Raw genomic sequence first — 8,613 nt, 5'->3', positions numbered from 1 at the left:
CATTCACACCATGTGTAGTATCATGAATTGTTTTGATTTCATTAAGAAATATAACATGATAATCATTATCTAAGCATATAATACTGCATGTGTTCGAGTTTTGACCTATTACCTTCCTGCCGTAGAAAATCTTTCTAATAAACGATAAATTTACGAAAAAAAACTTTCTGTATAATTCAAGACAATGAATATTGGAAGTTTTCTCACTTAGGAATAAATGAACTCCCATTTTAATGCGACATGTCATACATTTACCTCTTGGATCATAGATAAACTTCCAAATATGTTATTGTCACGATCCAAAATCCACTAAAGATCGTAATGGCGCCTAACACTGCCGCCAGACAAACCAACGGTGATTTAATCGCCATAAAAGCTAATAATAAATAAATTAGCTTTTGTGGCGATTAAGTTCGCCACCAAAAGTAAACAAACACGCACTAGATAAATTTAAGATATATCGTTGTTTTGAAAAGCGACGTACCTTAAATCTATTTGTGGCGCATTTAAAACGACCTACCTTAAATTTCACAACCCATCCAACCTCCTTAACATAAATCAATTATAGGGGTATGTGTTTTAGTTGTTGTCACGACTCGAATTTCTCACCGTCGGACGAACCGTGATGGCGCCTAACCTTTCAGTTGCTTGGCAAGCCAACAATTAGAGATTAATACGCTAACTCTTTAAGCAACTCGATAAATAACAATAATTTAAAACATAACAGATTAAGGAAGTGTGGAAGTTCATAATAACTCAAATATTTATACACAATTACCCAGAATCTGGTGTCACAATTCACGAACTTCTAAGAGTTACTACAAATACTGGCTGAAGGAAAATACAACTGTTTTCAAATAAAAGAAACAGTAAACTAAAATAATTAGAAAGGGACTCCAGCGAACGCCGACAGATCGACCTTAGGTCTCCTGTGGGATTGAAGTCAGCAGCTCAACTCGGGATCAACTCGGTCCAGTACCGTAATCTGCACAGAAAGTGCAGAGTGCAGTATCAGTACAACCGACCCCATGTACTAGTAAGTGCCGAGCCTAACCTCGACGAAGTAGTGACGAGGCTAGGACAAGGCAACAACATAAACCTGTGCAGTTAATCAATATACGGGCATAATAACAAATAATAGAAGCTAAACAGATAATAACAGGAGGGGGAGAACATGTTGAGGGGAGTAAAAGATCATGAGAATGGTAGCAGTAAAGAAACACAACAAACAACATGCTTTGCACCAATGGAAATATTAAACCTAGCAAAAATAAGTGCACGGCATCACCATTCATGTTTTTACTCTCATCCTCGCCATAATAAATGAGAGAAACGATGATAATGAATATAGAATGTCACGGCATCACCCTTCGTGCTTTACACTCTTCCTCACATGATAATGAATATGAAATGTCACGGCATCACCCTTCGTGCTTTACGCTCTTCCTCACATGATAATGAATATGAAATGGCACGGCATCACCCTTCGTGCTTTACACTCTTCCTCACCCAAACAACAAAACAATAACAACCGACAACCGTGAGATGGAATTTTTAATAGCAAGTCCCATTTCAACGTTTATCAATATCTAATTTCATAAAACATGATAAGAATTGCCAACATAAAGAATAGCAAGTCTAAGCATGAACTATACGAATAAAGAATACAACGATCACCAGAATAAGACTCACTCGCATACTATGACTCGACAACAATGCATAGGTACTCGTCACCTCACCTATGCATTATACTCAACAACCAAACACATAGCAAATAGGAAACAATACCTTATCCCTCAAACCAAGGTTAGACACAATACTTACCTCGCTCCAACGGCCAAACTCAAAGCTCAATCACCGCTTTACCCTTCGCACAAGCCTCCGGACCAATAGAATCTAGCAAATTACCAACCAAACAATTCAATTCAAGCCTTAGGAACTACCCACGATAGCAAGGAATTCAATTTAGGCCATTTTTGGAAAAACTCAACAAAAGTCAACACCCGGGCACGCTTGGTCCAAACCCGAAATTTAGACCAAAACTCGATTACCCATTCACCCCCGAGCCCGGATATATAATTGGTTTTGGAATCCGTCCTAATGTGAGGTCTAAATCCCCAAATTTCGAAATCCCTAGTTTATACCCAAAAATCCCCAATTCCACTATGAAAATCTTAGATTCTAGGTTGAAATCTTGTAAAATGAAGTGAAAGGTAGAAAGAAATGAGTTAGGAATCACTTACCTATGATTTGGGGAAGAAGTGGTCTTTGAGAAATCGCCTAGAGGGTTTCTCGTTTTGAAAGATTTGAAAAATGAGCAAAACTCCCGTCTAAGTCCCTTTTACACAGCTGCGATGTCGCATTTGCGACTTGAGCTTCGCAATTGCGAAGCTCGCAAATGCGACGACCTTCGCATCTCTGCTGCCTTCACAATTGCGAAGGTAAGTTCGCAATTTCAAACACAAACCTCCGCAAATGCGATGAAATGATCGTATTTGCGATCACTGCCCCTCCCAGCTTTACTTCGCAAATGCGAAGAATTCTTCGCAATTGCGAAGACTGTTTGGCCCAGCTTCTCTTCGCATTTGCGATGAGAAGCTCGCAAATACGAACCCCTCAGAAGTTGTAATGGTGAATCATGACCTCGCAATTGCGAGATCAGGGGCCTGCAACACCATCAGTTATACCGGCAATTATCTCTAAGTTCAAATCACTCCGTAGCCTATCCGAAATCCACCCGAGCCCTCGGGGCTCCAAACCAAACATGGACACAAGTCTTAAAATATCATACAAACTTGCTCACACGATCAAGTCGCCAAATAACACATAGAACTACGAATTTCGCACCAAATCAAATGAAATTCCAAGAACACTTTGAAATTTCTATTTTCTCATCCGAACGTCCGAATCACGTCAAATCAACTCCGATTCTCACCAGATTTCACAGATATGACTTAAATATTATATTAAACTTGTACCGGGCTCCGGAACCAAAATACTGACTCGATACCAACAAGATCAAACATTAACAATTCCTTATAAATTTTCAGACTTATAATTTTCAATAAAAATTCATTACACGGGTTAGGGATCTCCGAATCCGATTTCGGGCATACGTCCAGGTCCCATATTTCGATACGGACCCACTGGGACTGTCAAAATACGAGTCCGGGTCCGTTTACTCAAAATATTGACCGAAGTCAACTAAATCAATTTTTAAAGGCAAAAATTAGTTTTTACATCAACTTTTAACATAAAAAGCTTTTTGGACTGCGTACGCAAATCGAAAAAGAATAAAATGAGGTTTTTAAGACCTCGGAACACAGAATTTAGTTTTAAATGATAAGATGACCTTTTGGGTCATCATAGTTGTATATTTCCTTATTATATCCTCTTAATTAAATTAACAAGAAACTTTTTAATAGTTTTTCTAGTAAATAAAGATTAAAAGGTGCAAATTATAAAAGATATATTAATACGATAAGGTGCAATTCATAAAAAAAAACTATTTTATAAACAAATTGCTTAACAATAATATTAATTTGAAATAATGAGGCTAAAATATAGATAGTTTTTATTATTTAACTATGGAAACTTGTGGAGCAAATATAATTTTAAGGGGCTTTCTTATAACATTTCAACATAAGGGGAATTTACCCCATATTTTAAATTTTGTGGGATGTTTGAGGAATTTCATTCCACGAAAAAAGAAAAAAGGATTGTCCTAAACTCCACAATTTACCGGCCTTAACTATGCATTACAACTTTGACTTAAATATTTTAATGGTAATTTTTTAAAAAGATATACTCTCTCCATTTTAATTTATGTGAACATATTTCCTTTTTAGTCCGTGTAAAAAAGAATGACTCCTTTCCCTATTTGGAAATAATTTATCTTTATGCAATAATTTATAGCCACACAAAATATATGTGCCTCATTTTACACCACAAATTTAAAAGTCTTCTCTCTTTTCTAAAACTCCGTGCCCAGTCAAATAGGTTCACATAAATTGAAACGGATGGAGTACTACTTTTATCTTTGGTGTCTGAACTACTTGAGCATCCTCAGCACGTAAGGTTTCAGATACTTCGTTAATCTTTCTGGTGTAACTGGTGGAGGAATCATCATTATTAATTGAGCTAACAAATATATCAAATTAAAGAAGTATAATATATGAAAAGATTTCAGATAGAGCTCAACATTCAGACAGTATATATATGGTTCTCATCTTCATGAAATGCAATTTTGCTTCTCACGCTAGAGCTAATTTAATTGTAACAGATAGCTAAATGGTGAGTACAAAGGTACCTTTTATGAGATGTTTTCATCGAGCTAAGTGACGAACCAAGCAAGAGAAGGGTTATAAATTATGCTCATATCACATAAGAGAGGTAATGTTCCATTTATTACCTTTCACAATTACATGGACTACGTACAACATGACATGAGAACATGGGTTTGAGAATAAGGCAAGTGCACATCCAAGGGGTTGGACAGTGGTTAATGAAGTGGGCTGAGAACTAGGAGGTCTCAAGTTCAAATTCTAATATAGGCTAAAATACTAGTAGGTAATAATTTCTTTTTATCTTTGGAAGCCTTGATGGACAGAGTTACCTGATACACATTACTTGTGAAAGATAGTAGCTATTCCAAAGAATTAATCGAGGTGCACACAAGTTGGCCCAGACACCAATGTTAAAAAAAAAAACCCGAAAACAGCAGGAGGCAGCAAGTAAGCTTGTTGGGCCAAGCTGTGCACTAAACAAGTGCAAAAAGAAGCTGATTGTACGTAGCTTGGCGCAAATGCAACAAGTAAACAGTAGCAGAAAGACGAGGTTAAACGACTGAAAAGAGCAATCGAAGTACTGCATCATCAATAACTATGAAGATTCTTTTATCATCAAATATGGTCTTCAATCTCATAAAAACGAAAAGCAAAAAACAGTTGCTTACTACTCCCTCCTTTCCAATTTATGTGAACCTATTTGACTAGGCACGTAGTTTAAGAAAAAATGAAGACTTTTGAATTTGTGGTCCTAAACAAGTCGAAAAGGGGTTCAAAATATTTGTGTGCCTATAAAAGCTTCTCATTAAGGGTAGAATAGTAAGTTTAAGCTAAATTGTTTCCAAATTTAGAAAGGGGTCATTCTTTTTGGAACGTACTAAAAAGGAAATAAGTTCACTTAAATCGAACAGAGGAAGTATGTATTTACCTTATTGGAAAACGTAAACAAAAGACCAACATTTAAATCAAGAGTCTAGCCTCTCAATTACGACAGAACAAATTTAAATGTATCGCCTTACTTGGTTTTAATGTCTCCTTTTAAATAATATATATTCCCTCTTTCCTACTTTATGTATTGTTATAATGATATGTTTCTATATTTTGAAATAAATAAAAACTTCTTATTTTATGCCTAATGAAATTTATATAAAGCAACATAAATATCTATAACTTATTTTAAACCACAAATTTTAAAACTTGTTGTTTTGTTAAAACCATATAAAATAGGATTAAAGGAGTATATGAATATACAATTTTTCGTTTTCTTCGTTAAAAATGATAATGCATGTGGGGACTGTACCCAACATATGTAACAGGGGACTATCAGGTTAGAGTTTTTTAGGCCAATAAAGGGGCATCCAACCAGACCAAAAAACCCTCTTTTATTATGCTTCTACCCCAATTTGACAGAAAATAAATTTATGTATTATGTACCCTATTACTAGCAAAATAGTTCAAATTCTCAAATGGTAAAGAACTAAAAATTTCAACAACATCATAAATCCCACGCAAACTGATCAATATGACCAAAATAAGATTAGATAATTTTACTTGGACACAATGGCGGAGGCAGGATTTTTGCCAAGGGGTTCACAAAATAAAAATTGGCTAGTAGAAATTAAATTAGTAATCTTAATTTTGAATCCACTTAACCATTAAGTTATATTTTTGGGTTGTGTTAAGGAATTCAAGATATAATATATAGATTTACAAAACATATTTTGCCTTATATGTACAGTTGTCACGACCCAATTTAGGATCACGACCGTCACTTAGGAGCAAGTGCCCCGAAGTAAGCCTTATCAGTATTATACAGAAAATCGGACATAGTTTCCCCTGTTTTTGGACTATCCAAAAACTTTCCTGTCTCAAAATCAACAACCAATATCCTAATATCAATCCAAACAACTATAACTTTATCAATTAATCAAAACAAGTCTCAACTGTTACTAATCCACCCTCTACTTTACTGAGTTTACTAGAAAATCTATAAGTACAACTGTTCCGGAATAGAAATAAACAGTACAAGTAAAATTTCAGAAGGCGACTCCGAGGCCTGCGAACGCGACATCAGGTATACCTTGAGTCTCCACAACAATGCCCGATCAGCTAGCTAATGATCAACAAACTCCGAAGTACCCGGATCTGCACAAAAATGTGCAGAAAGCATACCATGAGTACACTACGGCGGTACCCAATAAGTATCAAGACTAACCTCGGTGGAGTAGAGACGAGGCACAGTCAAGACACCTACAAGAGTTATTAACCTGAACAAGTATGAATGTGAAACTAACAGGGAAAAATATCAAGATAAAGCTAAGCATGATAACAAAAATGAAACAGTGGTGGTAATAGGAAAATAAAAGCAGAAATTATTAATGAGACACAACAGGTAATAACGCTGTGGAGTAAGTTGAATACATTTTAAGTCCGACCGAACCAAGGAAAAATAAGTAATACTCAATAAGAGCAACACACTTTCACATAGGATTTGTTCAAGGACTTTCCGAAGGTACTTCACCTCATAATAATATTTCACGGGTCCCAACTCATGAACCCTAATCACTTGGCATTTTGTGCCCACATTACAATAAATAACCGCACGGACGACTCACATGTCAAGGGAGTGATAATATTTCATACCTGCACAGAGAACTCACGTTCCAACAATAATAATGACATTGACCGCGCGGACAACTCATGTGCCAGGAGAATAAATTTCACACAAAAGGCAAGTACACGAGAATATATGTAAATGATCAATAGACATCAGGGTTCATCTTCTCAAATCGATATGAGTGATTAAATACGTGTATACTTGTGCAAGTGTTCTATCACAATTTGAGTCAATATTTAAGAGTAGAGACAACAATTGGCCCATTGAAAACAACACAACAAGACGTAGAATGCATAACTCACACCAGGTAGGCACACCACTATACAAATATCATCAATAAAAATGCCCCCAGGTCATCACAAGTCATCACAAATCATCCCCGACATAGCCCACCTTGTCTCGTCACGTGCGCAACAATAAAGCAAATGCCCACCTTGTCTCGCATGGATTGATTTTAAGTGACTATGTCCAATATGATTCATTCAATATACTCTTTTTTCCCAATATTTACATTCACACCATGTGTAATACCATGCATTGATTTTCTAGGCATGGATTGTTCTGCTTACGTTAAGAAATATAACATGATAATCATTATATAAACATTTAATACTGCATGTGTACGAGTTTTGACCTATTACCTTCCTGCCGTAGAAAAACTTTCTAATAAACGATATATTCACGTAACATAAGTTTTTGTTTGGTTTTAGAACAATGAATTTTGGAAGTTTTCTCAGTTAGGAATAAATGAACTCCCATTTGAATGCAACATGTCATACATTTACCTTTTGCCTTCCATTAATGAACCCCCCCCCCCTCCCCCCCCCAATAAAAAAAAAAAAGCACACACACGTCCAAAGTGGATTCGATATATTAAAAGGAAAAAGAATGCAATCTATCATTGCTAATAGATAAAATGAAGGCAATGATGGTAATTACATAACACTACTAGAAAACTACGAAAAATCGTTCAGTAATATCGATCGAAATCGGTTAGAAAACTGAAAAAATTTATCGGTTTTGACTAACTTTAATCCGCCGAAATTAGACTAATCGGTAATAAATAGCGACCGAAGTCGGTCGCAATTTTCAACCGATTTCGGTCGGTCAATTAAATTTCATAAATGACCAAAAAAGAAAAAACCGACCGAAGTCGATTGGTATTTTTAGTTATGTAATTAAAAAATGTACTGTCTGCAAATCATTCCGGGTTTTATATTGTCGCAGGATATTATCTACCACTAGACCATTGGTACATTTTGATTTAAGAATTTATTATTTTATTTGTACTCTTTCATTGCATCTTCGCGCAAAAATAACCGACCGATTTCGGTTGGTTTTACTAAAAATATAAAATTACCGATCGAAGTCAGTCGATTTTTTAAAATGACCAACAGAAATAACTGACTGATTTCGGTTGGTTTTTTAAATATTAATTTTAATTTATTTTACATGAAAACCGACCAAAGTTGGTCGGTTTCTTAAAAATAAATTTCGTGGGACGCCAAAATAGTTTCCTGCATTTTTGCGCCAAAAAGAACCGCCCAAAGTTGGTCGATTTCGTAAAAAAAATATTTTGAACGCGGTCTGTTTTGGCCAAATTTCTAAGAGTTTAGTAAGATCATTTTTAAAATTTAAAATAAATTTTAATTAAAATTAAATAAGTATTTTATGTGTGTGTGGGTGTGTGTGTGTGTTGTGTGTGTGTGT

The sequence above is a fragment of the Nicotiana attenuata genome, unplaced genomic scaffold (genome assembly GCF_001879085.1).
Source record: "Nicotiana attenuata strain UT unplaced genomic scaffold, NIATTr2, whole genome shotgun sequence".
NCBI classification, from domain to species: Eukaryota; Viridiplantae; Streptophyta; class Magnoliopsida; order Solanales; family Solanaceae; genus Nicotiana; species Nicotiana attenuata.
Note: the sequence above shows the minus strand (reverse complement) of the source record.